This window comes from Erinaceus europaeus, chromosome 17, assembly GCF_950295315.1.
Source record: "Erinaceus europaeus chromosome 17, mEriEur2.1, whole genome shotgun sequence".
NCBI lineage: Eukaryota > Metazoa > Chordata > Mammalia > Eulipotyphla > Erinaceidae > Erinaceus > Erinaceus europaeus.
The window spans coordinates 41382451-41405029 of record NC_080178.1 but is presented as its reverse complement, the minus strand read 5'-3'; the positions used below and the strand labels follow the sequence as shown (position 1 = coordinate 41405029).

The 22579-nt window shown below is 41.6% G+C and overlaps 1 protein-coding gene across 1 annotated transcript in view; it reads left to right on the top strand.

Annotated features, from left to right (window-relative positions):
• CCDC83 (coiled-coil domain containing 83) overlaps positions 1-22579 on the top strand; it is a 371061-nt gene that overhangs the window by 146702 nt on the left and 201780 nt on the right. The gene's annotated exons all lie outside the window — the stretch shown is intronic.

Below are 22579 nucleotides of genomic sequence, written 5' to 3'. Positions count from 1 at the left end.
CTCCTGCAGTGCCCCTCCTCTGGATGCCAGCCTACCTGAGCCAACATGGGTCCCTATCCCCTCGACTCCCCTTTAAGGGGTGGTGGTTGCTGCAGGCTCAGTGGAGGAAACCCATCTGCCATCATCCTTCAGAGAAACCAAGGTTACCCTGCACTAGGATCTGGGTTCAAATCCTCAGCCCCCACTATCCCTGGAGGCCTTGCTCTGGCCCACTCTCCCTCTGTCAGGCCTTCCTGTGTGTAGCTATGACAGGTGTGTAAACCAGGCCTGGGACAGGTGTGTTGACTCTTTCCTTTGGTGCTGCAATGGCTTTCTTTCTCGTCCAGGCTGAGAAGACCCAGTCCAGCACAGAGCAACAGCACAGAAGAGAAGAACCCTGCCTTAATGTCATCCTCCGGTCATGAGCTGAACAAGGTGGCAATGTGGCCCTTGTAATGAATGGTGATGAACAGCCCACTAGGAGAGACACAGCCACAGTCACCAGAGGGCGCCAGAGCCCAGGCATGCACATCACCAGGCTCTGTCCTCAGGCCTGGCTAGAGGTTGTTATTTAGGAAGCCACATCTTGAGTGCAAAAGGCCTCCCACTAGACTGTTTATTCTGTGGGGCCAGAAAACACTTGTCTTCTCACCGGTGCCACCCCAGAGCCTACCCTACCATCACCCTCCACAGGGCACTTATGAGCTTGTTGGATCCAGGACACTCACGTACACACAAGTGCACAGGTCTGCATCTTATGTTTTTGTTTTTATCTTTGTTTTCAGTGAATAAAACCTCTGGACATATGATCAGAGTCACCTCAAAATGAGGATGACATGGGATAAAATGTGCCAGGGGCATGACCTAGCAGTCCATAAATGAGGATGGAGGAGGGTTACTTTTGCTAGAGAGTGATACTATAGCCAGATATTTCCTGCGAACCCCTCGGAGGAACTGGATCCAGCTAACTGACATGTGGAAACCCTAATACCAGTGATCTTACTTGGAAAATGGTTTTTTTCAGACACATTCAAGGTAAGAGGAGCTATCATCTAGTCTGTTGTTTGTCTCCCAAGAAGAGGGGAAGAGAGGGTAACACAGGGAGAAATGGACATGTGGTGGTGGTGGCAGACTGGGTGGATGCAGCAGAATCCACAAACTAGGAGGAACTGGCTTGCTTGTGAAGTTCAGAAGCTACAGAGGTAAGACAGGACTCCCTCCACCCCACCCCACCACCGCCATAGCTTTTAGAAAGAGCATGACCCTGCTAACACCTTCATCCCAGGCTGCTAGCCTCCAGCAGTGGGATGATACATTTCACTGTTTGAAGGCAGAAGTTTCTGATGTATTTTTCAGAAACAAGATGCTGAGGAATCAAACTCATGCATGTGCTCTGCCTCTGAGCCAGTTCTGCAGCCCATCCCCCACCACAAGCAATTTTCCTGGGAGAAATAATGGTTTACAGGACAGTTACTGACATCTGAGTACCATTTCTTAATATCCTTGTGATAGGTGGAGATCTCAAGGCCCAATAGCCATGTGAATAAATGTTCAGTCACTGATTATCAGAGAAAGGCAAGTAAGAACAACAAAGAGATGCCAGCTGTGAGGATGTCAAACATCATAAAGGACAGAAACACCAACTGCTGGCAAGGGGATGGGGAGAGGGAAAGCCTTCTATACAGCTGGGAGAATGCAAATTGGTCCAACTGCTGTGGGAAGCAGTCTGGATATTCTTTTGATTCTTATTATTTTTCTTTTTATAAATATTTTTAATCATTTTATTGGGGGATAATGGTGTACAGTATAGTTGTTGACACATATAAAATAAACCAGGCTCCGTGTACATTGTAATGGGTGTGCTCTACCAAGTGTGCCCCCACCCAGCCCCTATAGACTCTCCCGAACACTAGAAACAGATCTGTCCTCTGATCTATCAGTTTCTTTCCTAGGGATCTAGCTAAAAGACACCAAAACACCAGCTCCAAAGAGATCTTTAGACACATATGTTCACAGGTGCATAGTTTGTAACAGCCCAAACCCAGAATTAACTCAGATGTCCAATGACAGTTAAGTGGCCAGGAAAGTTGTGGTCTATTTACAGAATGGAATACTGCTCATGCATATGACCCAATTTTTACTATATATTTAGGGGGCGGGTAAAGCCATGCCCTGCCACTCATGAATCACCTTTGTCTCTGTCCATGGTGCTGTTGTGTAGTGTTGGGGATCAAACCCAGAGCCTCATGCTTGGAAGGCATATGCTCTACCTGCGGAGCCACCTTTCTGGCTGGAGTTTGGGGCATTTTGTTGAGGCAACTTTAGGAAGTGAATACAACAACCGTGCAATTTTCATGTGGTAGCCATGAGCAGAGACACCCACAGTTTCTCCTTCTTTCCTTCTTCTGTCTCTATTCCTTTCTTTTTGACAAAGGTAAGAGAGAGATCATGAGGAAAAGTGATAAAGATAGGGAGGTTGGAGGTGAGAGAGACTTAGAGACTCTGTAGCACTACTGCACCACCGATGAAGCTTCCCCATGCAGGTGGGGACTGGGGGCTTGAACTCAGGTGCTGGCAAATGGTGCATTTCTTAGAATCTGGTCTGCTGAGATTTCATAAGGGCAATTACAGGCAATGCTATCTCCACCCAAAAGAGGCCTGTTAATCACACTAGCATCTCCAGTTTCCATCAGGAGCCAGAAAAAACTCCTCTCAACTTTCAGAATTAAGTTACATGAGAGGAAAAGAAAAACCAAGACCATTCCATTTAGGAGAATGTAAATGTCCCTTAGCCCTTATCTAAGCCTGCAAAGGAGTAAACCCTAGGAGCGTCCTTAAATAGAATTAGACAAGAGAGCCTGACAAAACCACTCAAACAGACAACACTGGACTGGGATTCTTGGCACTGGGTCTAACACAAAAGGAAAACTTAATGAAATCAGAGGGGGAGGGTCCTGTACCTTCAACTCCGCAACAAAGTCTCTCTGTTGCTGACATCCTCCATTCCACACGTTTTTGGCAAGAAGAGAAACTGTCATTTTAGTCATGTTTCTCATGGCCCCTGATACAGTAGATAAAACATGAGATCTTGGGTATGACTACCAGCACCACAAGTTCCCTCCCTCCCCTCTTCCTCCTTCCCCTACACCTCCTCCTTTCTCTACCCACCTCTTTTTCTAAAAATGTATTTTGTTTTTATTTATTTTCCCTTTTATTGCCCTTGATTTAAAAAAATATTTATTCCATTTTGTTGCCCTTGTTGTTGTAGTTATTATTGTTGTTGTTGGATAGGACAGAGAGAAAATGGAAAGAGGAGGAGTAAGACAAAGAGGGGGAGAGAAAGATAGACACCTGCAGACCTGCTTCACTGCTTGTGAAGTGACTCCCCTGAATGTGGGGGGCTCGAACCGGAATCTTCACACCGATTAAAAATGTTTTAATTCCTTGGAAGTCGGACGGTAGGGCAGCGGGTTAAGCCCACATGGCGCAAAGAGCAAGGACCAGCGTCAGGACCCCGGTTGAACCCTGCCCCCACCTGCAGGGGAGTCGCTTCACAGGCGGTGAAGCAGGTCTGCAGGTGTCTTTCTCTCCCCCACTGTCTTCTCCTCCTCTCTCCATTTCTCTCTGTCCTTTCCAACAAGATGACATCAATAAGAACAACAATAATAACAACAACAATAAAACAATAAGGTCAACAAAGGGGAATAAATAAATAAATAATTTTAAAATGTTTAACTCCAAAGACTAGAAAGTTTATAGAAAAAGAACAAATGAGCAAGTCCCAGGGGTGGTCCATTGGAAGGGAAGGCTTGTAAACTACCAATACATGGTTTTTGGTGCTATGTTTCCATCTTGTGGACACAGGGTAGAATGCACTTCAGGAAGAATCAGAAATCTTAAATGTAATCTTAGTAGATATACATGTGAATTCATTGAAAAGTAACAGAACTGGTGTATTACACCAAAGTAAAAGACTCTGGGGTGGGAGGAGGATTCAGGTCCTGGAACATGATGGCAGAGGAGGACTTAGTGGGAGTTGTATTGCTATATGGAAATGCTATACATGTAAAAACGATTGGATTTTACTGTCAGCTGTAAATCATTGATCCCATAATAAATAAATTTTTAAAAAGTAAAGTAACAGAACAACCAGGGAGGATTCTCTGTATCAATAAATGTAACTTGTATATTGTTGGGCCTTAAAGCCAGCCCCCCCTGCTGTCCTTACATAATCATTGTTTAGCCTGAAATATCCCCACCACATTATCCCCTCAGGGTATTGCTAATTCAGTTAAAACCATCAACAGTTGCTAAGGGTGCTTCCAACTTTCCAGCATGCATTTTGCCTCTCTCCACCCCTTTTCCTAGCCAATCCCGTCTGATTTGCCACTTCTGGCTTTACCCTATAAATCCAGCTCCTATTCCAATTTCACCCCTTTTCTCTTCCAAGTCCTGACCCAGAGAAGACCTGGAGAAGGGCTGGTGGGCATAGTGGGAGGCGGCCATTTTTCTAGCTCCACGTGGCCTAAACCATTGAGCCAACTCTGGGGTGTGAATAAAGATTTGCCTTCCCCATCAGCCACAAGTTCCTGGTCTCCTCTCTCCCCTGCGCAACCTGACAGTGTATTAAGATAAAGATTACATTTGGATTTCTGATTCTTCCTGAAGTGCTTTCTATCCTGTGTCCACAAGAAGGCAACATAACATCATAATCCATGTATTGGTACTTTACAAGACTTCCCTTCCAAAGGAACACCCCAGGACTTGGTCATTATATGTGGAGAGCAGAAATTGCAAGTATGAGGTACCAGGGCCCATCCACATCCTCCTCTGCATGACCGCTGTGGCCTCACAATCTCCTTTGCTCAATAAATAAATACCTTTAAATTTGTGTACAGGCCTAGTGTATAAAATGGAGAATCCCCAGAAATCTAGAAAGACAAGAAAACAAGACTCACCTTATGCTGCCATGGGCTCTGGATTCAGAGATCCTGGGCAACTTCTAGGGGGTGCAGAGAAGAGTGGACTCAGCTCTTAGGAGTGACTCTGTACTTTGGGGACAGCCTTGTACTTGATCTTAATGAACACATCTGAAACTTATACATTGTCATAAAGATGCCATGTATACAATAATACGTATTATATAATTATATATATAATCAGACAGGAAAACTATTTTCATAATCATTATGTTAGCTTCCCAATCAGCTCTGATGGCACAGTGAGATGAGCAGTGGAACTGTTAAAACTGCCTGCTTCTGTTTTTTTTTTTTTTTTTTTAATGTTAATAGTGATTTAATACTGGTAAACAAAATTACATGTCTGCTTCTTTTTGCCTTAAATGACAGACTTTTCTCTCTCAGTGCTGTGGAGCCTTAAGTCTCAATCAAGTTGCCAGTTGCTTTGGTGTCTAAGGAGCCTCCTTCACAGAGGGTTGTCTTCTCTGCCTTAATGTGCAGGAGAGGGGCAAGGGTTTCTTCCCCCTCCCCACTTTTTATGTTGCCCTTGTTATTGTTATTGTTACTGTTGTTGGATAGGACAGAGAGAAATCGAGAGGAGGGGAAGACAGAGAGGAAGAGAGAAAGATACCTGCATACCTACTTCACTGACTGTGAAGCGACATCTCCCTGTAGGTGGGGAGCTGACTTGAACCAGAATCCTTATGCCTGTCCTTAGTCCTTACACTTCGCACCTTGTGTGTTTAACTTGCTTTGTTACCACCCGGCCCCCAGGGGTTTCTTTATTTGGAAGCTACACATGCTAGTGGATAGGTGTGTTTTCTTTTTTTCTTAAAAGTATTTTTAAATTATTTATTTATTTTTTAAAGATTGTATTAATTAGTAAGAAAGACGGGAGGAGAGAGAGAGAAAGAACCAGACTTCACTCTGGTACATGTGCTGCCAGGGATTGAACTCAGGACCTCATGCTTGAGAGTCCAACGCTTTATCTACTGTGCCACCTCCTGGACCACTAATTATCTATTATTAGATAGAGATAGAGAGAATTGAGAGGGGAGGGAGAGATAGAAGAGAGAGACAGAGAGACACCTGAAGCACTGCTTCACCGTTTATGTAACTCCCCCCTGCAGGTGGGGATCAGACACTTGAACCTGGGTCCTTTTGCATTGTAATGTGTGCGATTAACCAGCCCCGACAGCTGCGTTTTTAAAAATTTCTTTATTGGCTTTATTTATTTATTTATTGGATAGAGACAGTCAGAAATCAAGAGGAAGGGAGAGACAGAGAGGGAAAAAGACAGAAAGACAACTGCAACTCTGTTTCACCACTTGCAAAGCTTTCCCCCTGCAGGTAGGGACTGGGGGCTCGAACCTGGGTCCTTGAGCATTGTAACTTGTGCCCTCAACCAGGTGCACCACCTCTCAGCCCTTGACAGGTGTGTTTTCTTTTTCTTTTTTTTTTGACTTTTTAAATTATTTTTTAATTTATATATTTATTTAAGAAAAGAGACATTAATAAAACGATAGGATAAGAGGGGTACAGTTCCACACAATTCCCACCACCTGATCTCCATATTCTATCCCCTCCCCTGATAGCTTTCCCATTCTCTATCCCTCTGGGAGCATGGACCCAGGGTCGTTGTTGCAGAAGGTGGAAGGTCTGGCTTCTGTAATTGCTTCCTCGCTGAACATGGGCGTTGACTGGCCGATCCATACTCCCAGTCTGCCTCTCTCTTTCCCTAGTAGGGTGGGTCTCTGGGGAAGTGGGGCTTCAGGACACATTGGTGGGGTCATCACTCCAGGAAGCCTGGCCTGCATCATGCTGGCATCTGGAACCTGGTGGCTGAAAAGAGAGTTAACATACATAGCCAAACAAATTGTTGAGCAATCATGGACCCAAAGGTTGGAATAGTGGAGAGGAAGTGTTGGGGGGTATTCCCTGCATGCTCTTGTGTACTTCTGCTTTCAGGTATATATTCTTCCATAGTGTATGGGCACGTGTGAACCTATGTTCTATCGCAGGGGACCTGGACTATATCTAGGTTTGGGGACTTTATTGGGGAGTGGAACACCTGGAATGGAATTAGAGAATACTATGAAAGGAAAGGTCTCACCTGAGTGATGAAGATGAAGGGTTGTCATTCCACACCTGAAGTCTCTGGACACAGTCTGAAGTGAAGCATGCTGGGGTGGCACTTGTTACGTTGATTGGGTTGCGACCCGTGGATGCAATATTATTTGATTTGAATTGAGAGCAGCATGCAGGAAAGTGGTCCCCTTCCTAAGGTTCCAGGACTGGGGGAAATATAGGCTTTATAGTGGAAATGTGAGGTTCCTGCTGTCTTAGGGTTCAAGAAGACAATGGATAGTTATTGTTATCATCACATTATTTGGTGATAGGGTTAACTTTGGAAAGTCCCTTTGATAGGGTTTGGGGTATAATACCCAGCATCTTGTATATAGCTGTGCTACCGGTTGCTTATGTTCTCCCTGGTCTAGGCTTCTGGGAGAGACAACATATCAAAGATAGCCTGTGTATTAAAAAGACTCAGTCTGTGTTTTAAGAAGTTCTAGACATATCATCAGCTTTCGCCTCTCATATTAATTAAATAGTGGTTTATATGTTTACACTTTAATAGGATTGTACATAAACACCACTCCCAGCACCAAAAGACTGTGTCCCATCCCCACCACCCACCCCTGCCCCCCAACCCCCCACCGTGCTGGGAAGCCGAATGGCCACCCTCCCCTTCACCACAGGGTTTTTACATTGGTGCCCTGCTATCGATTTAATCAGATCCTGCTTTTAGTTTCCCTTTCTGTTCTTCTTTCTCAACTTCTGTTGATGAGTGGGGACATCCCATACTCATCTTTATCTTTCTGGCTTAGCTGACTTAACATAATTCCCTCTAGCTCTGTCCAAGATGGGTCAGCTAAGGTGGGTTCATTGTTCTTATAGTATAGCTCTGCATAGTATTCCATTGTGTATATGTACCACAGCTTTCTCAGCCACTCATCTGCTGTTGGGCACCTGGGTTGCTTCCAGTTTTTAGCTATTATGAATTGTGCTGCTATGAACATAGGTGTACATATATCTTTCTGGTTGGGAATTATGGAATCCTTGGGGTATATCCCCAGGAGAGGAGTTACTGGGTCATATGGAAGGTCTATGTCTAGCCTTGTTAGAGTTCTCCAGACTGCTTTCCAGAGAGGCTGGACCTATTTACATTCCCACCAGCGGTGCAGAAGGGTTCCTCTGTCCCCACAGCCTCTCCAACATTTGTTGCTGATGTCCTTTTTGATGTATGCCATTCTCACAGGAGTGAGGTGGTATATCTCAATGTTGTCTTAATTTGCATTTCTCTGACAATCAGCGACCTGGAGCAGTTTTTCATATGTTTGTTAGCCTTTTGGATCTCCTCTGAAGTGAATGTCTTGTTCATATCCTCTGCCCATTTTTGGATGGGGTCATTTGCTTTTTTGTTGCTAAGTTTGCTGAGCTCTTTGTATATTTTGGTGATTATTCTCTTGTCTGATGTATGGCATGTGAAGATCTTCTCCCATTCTGTGAGGGATCTCTTTGTTTGTTTAATAGTTTCTTTGGCTGTGCAGAAGCTTTTCAATTTGATGTCCCATTGGTTTGTTTCTGCTTTAGTCTTCCTTGCAATTGGGTTTGATTCATCAAAGATGTCCTTGAGGTGTAGGTGGGAAACTGTTTTACCAATGTTTTCCTCTAAGTATTTGCCGTCTGACATCCAGGTCCTTGGTCCATTTGGAGTTGATGTTTGTTTCTGGTGGGATACGGTGGTTCAATTTTATTCTTCTGCATGCTTCAACCCAGTTTTCCCAGCACCATTTATTGAAGAGAGCCTCCTTCTTCCATTTAATGCTTTGGGCCCCCTTATCAAAGATTAGATGTCCATAGGTGTGGGGGTGACAGGTGTGTTTTCTATCTCCACCCTCAGGCTGCTCTTACATATATATGAACATTACATAAACAGACATTTTTTTCCTAGTCAGGTAGAATGGTTGCTTCAGTATTTTTAAAAATATATTTACTTATTTATTTAGTGGATATAAACAGAGAAACTGAAAAAGAATGAAGTGATAGAGAGAGAGACAGAGACATACCTGCAACACTGCTTTGCAGCTTTTGAAGCTTCTTTCTAAAAGTAGGGACTGGGGGATTGAACTCAGATCCTTGAACACTGTATCATATGTGCTCAACCAGGTGTGCCACCACATGACCCTTAAGAGTTTCTTCTAACAGTTTAATTATATATTCATGTAGGGAGAGGTGGGGGAGAGAGAAAAAAGAGGAGGGGAGAGAGAGAAAGAGAGAGGTGCACAAAGCCCAGCTCAGGTTTACAACTTTGCCACAAACTTCATTCTGGATCTCTGGAATGCAAATTCTGTGTTCCAGTACTGAGCTATTTCCCTGCCCATATTCATTCTGCCTGTTTTTTTTATTTATTATTTCTTTATTGGGGAATTAATGTTTTACATTCAACAGTAAATACAATAGTTTGTACATGCATAACATTCCCCAGTTTCCCATTTAACAATACAACCCCCACTATGTCATTGATCATCCTTCATGGATCTGTATTCTCCCCACCCACCCACCCCAGAGTCTTTTACTTGGGTGCAATACACCAATTCCATTTCAGGTTCTACTTGTGTTTTCTTTTCTGATCTTGTTTTTCAACTTCGGCCTGAAAGTGAGATCATCCCATATTCATCCTTCTGTTTCTGACTTATTTCACTCAACATGATTTTTTCAAGGTCCATCCAAGATCGGCTGAAAATGGTGAAGTCACCATTTTTTAGAGCTGAGTAGTATTCCATTGTGTATATATACCACAACTTGCTCAGCCACTCATCTGTTGTTGGACACCTGGGTTGCTTCCAGGTTTTGGCTATTACAAATTGTGCTGCCAAGAACATATGTGTACACAGATCTTTTTGGATGGATGTGTTGGGTTCTGCCTATTTTTTTTTCAATGTACTTATTTATTAGAGGAAAGAGTCAGAATGTCACTCTGACACATGTAAGGTTCCAGGTTCAATTCCCTGTACTACCACTAGCCGGAGCTGAGCAGTACTGAGAGGGAAACTCATGTAAGCACACATTATAGAACAAGAAAAAGAACAAGAAAAAGCTCAAATAAATTACCTTAGTGCCCACCTTAAGGACTTAGAAGAACAGGAACAAAGTAACCCTAACACAAAGAAGGACAGAAATCACTAAAATTAGAGCAGAAATAAACAACATTGAAAATAAGAGAACCATACAAAAGATCAATGAAGCCAAGTGTTGGTTCTTTGAAAAACTAAACAAAATTGACAAATCCCTAGCCAGACTCATTAAAAAAAAAAGGGAGTAGACTCAAATAGAATTATAAATGATAGAGGAGATATCACAATTGACACCACAGAAATCCAGAAAATCATGCAAAACTTTTGCAAAGAACTATACACCACCTAGAAAATATGGAAGAAATGAAAGAATTCATAGAAACATATCCTTTCAAAACTGAACCACGAAGAACTACAAAACCTAAATGCACCAATCACAGACAAATAAATTGAAACAGTTATTAAGTATCTCCCCAGCAAAAAAAGTCCTGGACCAGATGGCTTTACAAATGAATTCTACAAAACCTTCAGGAAACAGTTAATACCTATACTTCTACAGTGCTTTCAAAAGACTGAAGACACAGGAACACCCTCTTCCACCAGAAGGTGGAATGAAGCCAACATCACCCTGATACCAAAAGCAGATAGGGACACAACAACAACAAAAAAACTACAGACCAGTATCTCTGATGAACATAGATGCCAAAATATTAAACAAGATCCTGGCCAACCATATACAACAGTATATCAAAAAGATTGTTCATCGGGAGTCGGGCGGTGGCGCAATGGGTTAAGCGCACGTGGTGCAAAGCGCAGGGACCGGCGTAAGGATCCCGGTTCGAGCCCCCAGCTCCCCACCTGCAGGGGAGTCGCTTCACCGGCGGTGAAGCAGGTCTGCAGGTGTCTATCTTTCTCTCCCCTCTCTCTCTGTCTTCCCCTCCTCTCTCCATTTCTCTCTGTCCTAACCAACAACAAAGCAACGACAACAATGGCAATAATAACTGCAATGAGGCTGCAACAACTAGGGCAACAAAAGGGGAAAAATGGCCTCCAGGAGTGGTGGATTCATGGTGCAGGCACCGAGCCCAGCAATAACCCTGGAGGAAAAAAAAAAAAAAAGATTGTTCATCACGACCAAGTGGAATTTACCTCAGGAATGCAAGGCTGGTTCAATATATGTAAGTCAATCAATGCCATTCACTTCATCAATAAAAGCAAAACCAAAAACCACATGATTATCTCAATAGATTTAAAGAAAGCCTTTGACAAAATCCAAAACTCATTCGTGCTCAAAACACTACAAAAAATGAGAATAGATGGGAAATTCCTCAAGATAGTGGAGTCCATATATAGCAAACCTACAGCCAACATCATATTCAATGGGCAGAAACTAAAAGCATTCCACCTCATATCGGGGACTAGACAGGGCTGTCCATTATCACCATTACTCTTCAACATAGTATTGGAAGTTCTTGCCATAGTGATCAGGCAAGAGAAAGGAATCAAAGGAATACAGATTGGAAGGGAAGAAGTCAAACTCTCACTATTTTCAGATGATATGATAGTATACATAGAAAAACCTAAAGAATTCACAGAAAGCTACTGGAAATCATTAGGCAATATAGCAAGGTAACAGGCTACAAAATCAATGTACAAAAATCAGTGGCATTTCTTTATGCAAACACTATATCCAAGAAGAGGATATCCAGAAATCATTCCCATTCACTGTTGCAGCAAAATCAATAAATTACTTAGGAAGAAACCTGACCAAAGAAGTGAAAGACTTGTATACTGAAAACTGAGTCACTATTCAAGGAAATATAAACTGATACCAAAGAAATGAAAAGACATCATATGCTCATGGATTGATATAATTAATATCATCAAAATGAATCTTCTCCCCAGAGCCATATACAAATTTAACACAATACCCATCAAAGTTCTACCAAGCTTCTTTAAGAGACTAGAACAAAAATTACAATTATTTATCTGGAACCATAAAACACCTGGAATCACCAAAACAATCTTGAGGAAAAGAAAAAGAAATGGAGGCATCACACTCCCAGGTTTCAAACTATATTATAAAGCTATCATCATCAACACAGCCTGGTACTGGCTCACAGACCAGTGGAACAGAATTGAAAGCCCAGAACTAAGCCCCCACACCCATAGACATCTAATCTTTGATAAGGGTGCCCAAAGTATTAAATTAAGGAAGGAGGCCCTCTTCAGTAAATGATGATGGGAAAATTGGGTTGTAACATGCAGAAGAGTGAAACTGAACCACTTTATCTCACCAGAAACCAAAGTCAACTCCAAATGGACCAAGAACCTGGATGTTAGACCAGAAACTATCAAATACTTAGAGGAAAACATTGGTGGAACACTTTCCCACCTAAACCTCAAGGACATCTTTGATAACACAAACCCAATTGCAAGGAAGACTAAAACAAAAACAAATCAATGGGACTACATCAAATAGAAAAACTTCCCTGCACAGCCAAAGAAACCATCACACAAAGAGACCTCTCACAGAATGGGAGAATGTCTTCACATACCTTACATCAGACAAGAGTTTAATAACCAAAATATACAAAGAGCTCAGCAAACTTAGCAACAAAAAAGCAAATGACTCCATACAAAAATGGGCAGAGGATATGAACAGAATACTTATTACAGAAGAGATCCAAAAGGCTAACAAACACATGAAAAATTGCTCCAGGTTACTGATTATCAGAAAAATGCAAATAAAGACAACATTGAGATACCACCTCACTCCTGTAAGAATGGCATACATCAAAAAGGACAGCAGCAACAAATGCTGGAGAGGTTGTGGGGACAAAGGAATTCTCTGCACTGCTGGTGGGAATGTTAATTGGTCCAGCCTCTGTGGAGAGCAGCCTGAGGAACCCTCTCACAAAGCTAGACATGGGCCTTCTATATGACCCAGTAATTCCTCTCCTGGGGATATACCCCAAGGACTCCATAACACCCAACCAAAAAGATATGTGTACACCTATGTTCATAGCAGCACAATTCGTAATAGCTAAAACCTGGAAGCAACTCATGTGCCCAACAACATATGAATGGCTGAGAAAGCTGTGGTATGGAATGGAATAGAATGGAATACTATGCAGCTATCAAGAACAATGAACCCACCTTCTCTGACCCATCTTGGATGGAGCTAGAAGGAATTATGTTAAGTGAGCTAAGTCAGAAAGACAAAGATTAGTATGCCCACTCATAAACAGAACTTGAGAAAGAAGAACAGAAAGGGAAACTCAAAGCAGGATTTGACTGAGTTTGGAGTAGGGCAACAAAGTAAAAATCTCTGGGTCGAGGGTGAGGGTGGATGTTTGGCTTCACTGGGGGTGGGTTGGGTGGGGAGAGGGAGGATGGGATGGGACACAGTCTTTTGGTGGTGGGAATGGTGTTTATGTACACTCCTATTAACTTGTAGTCATATAAATCACTGTTTAATTAATATTAGAGGGCAAAATATATATATCTGAAATCAAGTACACAATAGTCTGAAGTATGTCAGTATATGCAACAAGCAAGTAGAAAGACCTAAAAAGACACCATAAAGTTCCTAATGAAATAGTGCCTACTTAGACTTAGATACTCTCTTCACCTACTTCCTATTATACTTCCCTCAGTCCCTCAAAGCTAACCTTATCAAAGTAAGGACTGCAAAAGCTGAGTAAGGGCAAGAGACTGGCATACTTTAACAATGACTCTTTAGTCACTATCAGGCCACCCCATCAGATGGGGCCTTAATCGGGGAGTCCTGAGATTCCCAAACAGACATGATGGGCCTAGACATGGAATAAATCCCTCTCTCCATTGTTATCGGTCATCTCTATCAGGAATAAGACAATAGACCCCTTTGTGGGCCCCCATAGGATCTTGTCCTCAATGTGGATCAACAGCAGTAGAAAAATGTTCCATCCTCTGAAGGGAGGCTGGAAAACATACTCTATGCTACACCTGAGGAGGATGGGTCCTGATATTGGGGCATCTTGGAACGTTCCTACTCATGACCACAGAATGTGAGCTCAGATCTACAGGGATGCAGAGGTCACATAGGCTCCTAAGCTGAATATGGGCCCCAGATCAGATCAAATCAATGGGGTCTACAGTCAACAATATTTATACATCTTTCCCATATTTGGGAGCTACCCTCTTCCCTGATCTAGCTTTCTGGTCCTTTTTGCAGCCATGACATCATCTTTCCAGACAATAACTTGGATCCATCTGCATATCAGTGTCAGGCTCAGAAACAAACAAACAAAAAAACTAGTATAGTTATGGGCCCTTTGGAGACACTCCCCCCACACACATACATACTTTTTTTTTTTAATTCTTTATTGAGGAATTAATGTTTTACATTCAACAGTAAATACAATAGTTTGTGCATGCATAACATTCCCCAGTTTCCCATTTAACAATACAACCCCCACTATGTCATTTATCATCCTTCATGGATCTGTATTCTCCCCACCCACCCACCCCAGAGTCTTTTACTTGGGTGCAATACACCAATTCCATTTCAGGTTCTACTTGTGTTTTCTTTTCTGATCTTGTTTTTCAACTTCGGCCTGAGAGTGAGATCATCCCATATTCATCCTTCTGTTTCTGACTTATTTCACTCAACATGATTTTTTCAAGGTCCATCCAAGATCGGCTGAAAACGGTGAAGTCACCATTTTTCACAGCTGAGTAGTATTCCATTGTGTATATATACCACAATTTGCTCAGCCACTCATCTGTTGTTGGACACCTGGGTTGCTTCCAGGTTTTGGCTATTACAAATTGTGCTGCCAAGAACATATGTGTACACAGATCTTTTTGGATGGGTGTGTTGGGTTCCTTAGGATATATCCCCAGGAGAGGAATTGCAGGGTCATAGGGTAGGTCCATTTCTAGCCTTCTGAGAGTTCTCCAGACTGTTGTCCACAGAGGTTGGACCAATTGACATTCCCACCAGCAGTGCAGGAGGGTTCCTTTGACCCCACACCCTCTCCAGCATTTGCTGCTGTTACCTTTTCTGATGTATGACATTCTCACAGGAGTGAAGTGATATCTCATTGTTGTCTTGATTTGCATTTCTCTGACAATCAGAGACTCGGAGCATTTTTTCATGTGTTTCTCAGCCTTTTGGATCTTCTGTGGTGAATATTCTGTCCAAGTCCTCCCCCCATTTTTGGATGGGGTTATTTGTTGTCTTGTTGTTGAGTCTGACAAGCTTTTTATATATGTTGGTTATCAAACTCTTGTCTGATGTATGGCATATAAAGATCTTCTCCCATTTTGTGAGGGGTCTCTTGGTTTGGGTAGTAGTTTCTTTTGCTGTGCAGAAGTTTTTTAATTTGATGTACACCCATAGGTTTATACTTGCCTTAGTCTTCTTTGTAATTGGATTCGTTTCATTGAAAATGTCTTTAAAATTTATGCAGAAAAGAATTCTGCCAATATTTTCCTCTAAGTATTTGATAGTTTGTGGTCTAACATCCAAGTCCTTGATCCATTTGGAATTTACTTTTGTATTTGGTGAAATACAGTGGTTCAGTTTCATTCTTCTGCATGTTTCAACCCATTGTTTCCAACACCATTTGTTGAAGAGACTCTGCTTTCCCCATGTAATACTCTGGGCCCCTTTGTCAAAGATTAGATGTCCATAGGTGTGGGGGCTCATTTCTGGACTCTCAATTCTATTCCACTGGTCAGTGTGTCTGTTCATGTTCCAGTACCAAGCAGTTTTGATGACAATGGCCCTATAATACAGTTTGAGATCTGGGAGTGTGATGCCTCCAGTTCTGTTCTTTTTTCTCAAGATTGTTTTGGCAATTCTAGGTCTTTTCTGGTTCCAGATAAACATCCGTAGCATTTTTTCTATTCTCCTAAAAAATGTGCTTGGGATCTTGATGGGGATAGCATTAAATTTGTAGATGGCTCTGGGTAATATATTCATTTTGATGATGTTAATTCTTCCAACCCATGAACATGGAATATCTTTCCACTTCTTTGTGTCTTTTTCAAGTTCTTTGAGTAGTGACTCATAATTTTCAGTATACAAGTCTTTCACTTTTTTGGTTCGATTTACTTCTAGATATTTTATTGTTTTTGTTGCTATAGTAAAAGGAATGGATTTCTGGATTTCAATTTCTTCTAACTTAGTGTTTGCATAGAGTAATGCCACTGACTTTTGAATGTTAATTTTGTAGCCTGACACCTTACTGTATTGCCTGATGATTTCCAAAAGCTTCTTGCTGGATTCCTTAGGTTTTTCCATATATACTATCATGTCATCTGCAAATAAGGAGAGTTTGACTTCTTCTCTTCCAATCTGTATCCCTTTAATTCCTTGCTCCTGCCTGATGCTACAGCAAGAACTTCCAACACTATGTTGAATAGTAATGGTGATAGTGGGCAGCCCTGTCTAGTACCTGATCTGAGGGGAAATGCTTCCAGTTTTTCACCATTGAGTATGATGTTGGCTGTAGGTTTGCTATATATAGACTCCACTAGCTTCAGGAATTTTCATCTATTCCCATTTTTTGTAGTGTTTTGATCATAAAGGGATGTTGTATTTTGTCAAAGGCTTTCTCTGCATCCATTGATATGACAGTGTGATTTTTGGTCTTGCTTTTGTTGATGTGGTGGATCACATTGATTGATTTACATATATTAAACCAACCTTGCATGCCTGGGATAAACCCCACTTGGTCATAATGGACAATCTTTTTGATATACTGCTGTATCCGGTTGGCTAGAATTTTGTTCAGTATTTTCGCGTCTATGTTCATCAGAAATATTGGTCTGTAGTTTTCTTTTTTGGTTGTGTCCCTGTCTGCTTTTGGTATCAGGGTGATGTTGGCTTCATAGAAGCTGGCAGGGAGCATTCCAGTGTCTTCAATCTTCTGGAAGACTTCTAACAGTAGAGGTATTAGTTCTCCTTTGAAGGTTTTGTAGAATTCATTTGTAAAGCCATCTGGTCCAGGACTTTTATTTTTGGGGAGATTTTTGATAACTGTTTCAATTTCATTAGCTGTGATTGGCCTGTTCATGTTATCCACTTCCTCTTTACTTAGTTTTGGAAGTTGCTAGGTGTCTAGGAAATCTTCCATTTCTTCCAGGTTCTCTAGCTTGGTGGCATATAGTTGTTCATAGAAGCCTCGCATGATATGTTGAATTTCTGCAGTGTCTGTTGTGATATCTCCTCTTTCATTTACTATCCGACTTATTTTGGTCTTCTCCCTTTTTTGTTTTGTGAGTCTGGCTAGAGGTTTGTCGATTTTGTTTACTCTTTCGAAGAACCAACATTTACTTTCGTTGATCTTTTGTATGGTTTTCCTATTCTCAATATTATTTATTTCTGCCCTAACTTTAGTGATTTCTGTCCTTCTTGTTGCTTTATGGTTCCTTTGTTGTTCTTCTTCTAGGTCTTTAAGTTGTGCAATAAAGGCTGTTTATTTGTGCTTTTTCTTGTTTCCTAATGTGTGCTTGTATAGCTATGAATTTCCCTCTTAGGACTGCTTTAGCTGTTTCCCAAATATTTTGATAGCTTGTGTCTTCATTTTCATTGAACTCTCAAAACATTTTGATTTCTTCCTTGATTTCCTCTTTGACCCAGAAGTTGTTAAGAAGTGTACTGTTGAGCTTCCACCTTTTGGGACTGTTACTAATCTTTTGTTGATTGTTAATTTTAGTTTAATTCCACTGTGGTCTGATAAGATGCTTGGGATGATTTCAATGCTCTTGACTTTGCTGATGCTGTCTTTGTGGCCTAATATGGTCTATCCTTGAGAACGACCCATGTGGATTTGAGTAAAATGTGTATTCCAGTTTCTTGGGATGAATGACTCTGAAAATGTCCAATAGTTCTAGTTTATCTATCTCTTCATTTAGCTCCCTTATGTCTTTATTGATTTTCTGCCTGGGTGATCTGTCAAGTTGAGAGGGTGGGGTGTTGAAGTCCCCTACTATGATTGTATTGCTGTAGCTCTTTCAGTAGAAGTTTGATGTATTTAGATGGCTTCTCATTGGGTGCTGCATAGATGTTAATAATTGTTAAGTCCTCTTGATTGACTGATCCTCTGAGCATTAAGTTGTGTCCATTCCTATCTTTCTTAATCTTATCTATTTTAAAGTCTATCATGTCAGATATGAGAATAGCTGTTCCTGCCCTTTTTTGTGGGCCATTGGCTTGTATGATAGTGTTCCATCCTTTCACTTGAAGTCTGTGTTTGTCTTGTTGAGTTAGGTGGGTTTCCTGTAGACAGTATATTGTTGGGTTGTGTTTTCTGATCTATCTTCCTACTCTGTGTCTTTTAATAGGTGAATTCAGGCCATTGACATTTATTGATATCAAAGATTGAAGATATTTTAACGCCATTCTTGTAGAGTTTTAGAGTGTTTTGATATATGTCCTATTTGTGGTGGTCTGGTTGTTTATAGGAGACCTTTCATAAGTTCTTTCAGGGCTGGCTTGGTGATAGTTGATTCCTTCACTTGTTGCTTGTCTGAGGTTTTGATGCCTCCCTCTAGTCTGAATGACAGTCTAGCAGGATATAGTATTCTTGGCTGAAAGCCTTTCTCATTGAGCACGTGATAGATATCTTGCCATTCTCTTCTGGCCTGTAGTGTTTGTATGGAGAAGTCTGCTGCTAATCTTTGGGTTTTCCTTTGTAGGTGACTCTTTGTTTTTCTCTTGCAGCCTTCAGGATCCTTTCTTTATCCTTGTTCCTTTCCATTCTAAGTATGATATGTCTTGTTGTCTTTAGGTCTGGGTTAATTCTGTTTGGGACCCTCTGGGCTTCTTGAATCTTTATGTCTTTGATGTTGTCTAGACTAGAGAAGTTTTCAGCTACGATGGCCTGGAAAATTCTTTCTTCCTCTCCTTCTCTTTCTTCCTCTGGTATGCCAATAATGCGTATATTGTTTCTTTTGAAGTCATCCCATAGGACTCTGTTGTTGTTTTTAGCATCTCTTAATCTCTTTTTGAGATCTCTTACTTCTTTTTTAGTTGTCTCTAATTCATCCTCAATCTTGCTAATTCTGTCTTCATCCTCATAGATTCTATTCTCTCTTCCCTCTACTGTTTTCTGGAGTTCATCTATTTTGTTGCCTAGCTCTGATACTGTTTTAGCTTGTTCAGCTAGTTGCATTCTTAGCTCAGCGATGTCAGCTTTCAGCTCTCTAATAACCATGAGATAATTAGTATTTTCTTCCATAGTCTCATTTGTTGTTCCTGCATTTCTGATTACAATTTTTTCAAATTCTTTACTCACTCCTGTTATTATTTCCTTAGCTAATGTTTGGATGTTGAACTCATTATTTTGTGCTTCAATCTCTGGAGGACTTTTAGCTGGACTCTTGTCCTGGTTTGATTCTCCAATATTTTTTCTTGTTGTTTTAACCATTTTATATATTATGTTATGAGTTCCCTTTATCAGTACTTTTCAAATTAGTGATTACTATTGCCTGGATTGACTTGTGTCTAAGTAAGTTAATTAAAGGGTTTACCATGGTGGAAGTTAACAGTTATTTCAATCCCTGAGTTGGAGCTCAGTGGTTTAAAAGCCTCTTTTTTTTTCTTCCCTGTAGGCTATGGGAGCCTGAGGGCTTTTAAACTATCAATAGGCTTAATCACTGACTCCTGACCAAGAGATAAAGCAGGGTGTGGCAGAGATAATCCAGTGGTTATGCAAAGAGACTTTCACAGCCCCTCAGCTATGCCATGGAGGTATAGGTCTTCTCCTGAGTTTCCCGGTTAGATCTCTGTCCCCTGGTGTCCTTCCCTGTCGCTGCTCCAGATTCTGAGGGTAGTAGCAATGGAGACTCAGAGTTGCACTTGGTGAGTCTCTGGGGAGTCCTCTCCTCCCTTCAGCTGTCCTCTTGTTGGTGGAGCAGACTGGAGGTGGTGTCCACTGTTAGCAGTCACTTAATCTCTCCTTAGGCTCCTCTTTCCTCTCTGTCACAAGCCACATGTGTTTGTACTCACCAGTGATTTACTGGGTTCCTGTGGTCATTCTAGTCCTGTCTTGTTTTGGTCCTGGGTAGTCTCCTTTGGTATTCCTAGTTGATCCGGGAGAGGAGAGGAGAGGAGAGGAGAGGAGAGGAGAGGAGAGGAGAGGAGAGAAAGCGATCTGCTGCTCATAGCTCTGCCTCCGGAAGTCGAATCGCCCACATACATACTTTTCATCTGAACTATTACAGCCTTTAGGTTCATGATTAGTCAACAATTTGTTTGGCTTTTTTTTTTTTTTTAACTCTTTTTTTCAGCCTCCAGGTTCCAGATGTTAACATGATGCCAACCAGACTTCCCTGGACAGACAACCCCACCAATGTGTCCTGGAGCCCCACTTCCCAGAGCCCTGCCCCACTAGGGAAACAGACAGACAGGCTGGGAGTATGGATCGACCTGTCAATGTCCTTGTTCAGAGGGGAAGCAATTACAGGAGCCAGACCTTCCACCCCACAATGACCCTGAGTCCATACTCCCTGAGGGATAAAGAATAGGAAAGCTATCAGTGGAGGCGATGGGATATGGAATTCTGGTGGTGAGTATTGTGTGGAGTTGTACCCCTCTTATCCTATGGTTTTTGTCAGTGTTTCCTTTTCATAAATAAAAAAATTTAAAAAAACAAGAAAAAAAGTATAAAATATTCCATTTAGGGCTGGGGAGACAGCATAATGGTTATGTGAATCTCATGCTTGAGACTCAAGTACCAGGTTCAATCCCCACTCTGTACCAGTATCAGTATAAGGTAGAGCTGAGAAGTGCTCTTGTGTGATGTGTGTGTGTATCTTATTAAATTAATAAAAAATTTTAAAAGTGTTCCATAGGAAACAAAAGGTCAGGGAGTCAGACGGTAGTGCAGAGGGTTAAGCGCAAAGTACAAGGACAGGGGAGTCGCTTCACAGGCGGTGAAGCAGGTCTGCAGGTGTCTATCTTTCTCTCTCCCTCACTGTCTTCCCCTCCTCTCTCCATTTCTCTCTGTCCTATCCAACAATGATGATGACATCATCAGCAATTAAAAAAAATTAACAAGGGCAACAAAAGGGAAAATAAATAATAATTATTTTCTTTAAAAAAAAAGGTCAGGTTATACTAATGCTAAGGACTCTGGAGCAAATGGAGGAGGGAGTAGATAGAGAGGTTGTGGGGGTCCTGGTGCATGATAGCAGATAAGGACTTAAATTAGGTGTATGGGAGTTTTGGCAGCTATCTACTCCCAGGATTAAGAAATTGTATCCAAATATCAACAACTCTCCTAGCCTCCCTTCCCCCAGTAAAATTATTTGGAAAGAAAAAGGAAACTAAGTCAGGTTAATCTGAGAATGCAATTAAAACACATCACATATCATAAGGTTTTTTTTTTATTTTTACAAAATACTTTATGAAAAGCATACATACATAGGAAACTGAGTATAATTTAACAAGCTCACATTCTCATTCCACTTTGTGAAGGGCACGTCTGTGACTATGTTCACACTGCTTTCATACAGCAGAACTTTAAGAAAAACAGAATCTTATATATGCAAGGTAGCTTTTTTATTTTTTTGTAACACACTTTACTGTTATAAAATACAGGCTTGAGACCTATGTAAGGAGAAAAATCAAATCAAAAGCTGAATTTCACCTGCAGCCAGTGGGTGGCACCAAAGTACAGTTAAGACTCATTACAGATTCATTCACTAATTAATGAGAGAACCAGAGCATTACGCTGAACATGCGATGCTGGGGACTGAATTCAGGACTTCATGAAGTGCACTGATTTAGCTTCTGCACCACCACTTATTGGGTCATAAGACTTTTTTTTAAAAATTTTTTATTTAAGAAAGGATTAATGAACAAAAACATAAGGTAGGAGTGGTACAACTCCACACAATTCCCACCACCCAATCTCCATAACCCACCCCCTCCCATGATAGCTTTCCCATTCTCTAGCCCTCTGGGAGCATGGACCCAGGGTCGTTGAGGGTTGCAGAAGGTAGAAGGTCTGGCTTCTGTAATTGCTTCCCCGCTGAACATGGGTGTTGACTGGTCGGTCCATACTCCCAGTCTGCCTCTCTCTTTCCCTAGTAAGGTGTGTCTCTGGGGAAGCTGAGCTCCAGGACACATTGGTGGGGTCTTCAATCCAGGGAAGCCTGGCCAGCATCCTGGTGGCATCTGGAACCCGAGTAATGAAGCTGAAGGGTTGTCATTCCACATAAGACTTTTTTAAAAGCATTTTAAAATTTATTTTAAATGGAAAGAGAGCGAGAGCAAGAGAGAGAGAGACCGACCAGCCAGAGTACTGTTTAGCTCTGGTTGATGGTGATGCTGAGGACTGAACCTGAGACCTCAAGAGCCTCAGGCATAAAAGTCTTTTGTATAACCATTATACCATCTCCCCAGTCCAAGACTTAAACGACCATTTTAACACTGGGAAAAGTGAAGAGCAAATTCCTAAGGCAGAAACATAAGCAGGGAATTCTACCTCACTGCCTCAACAG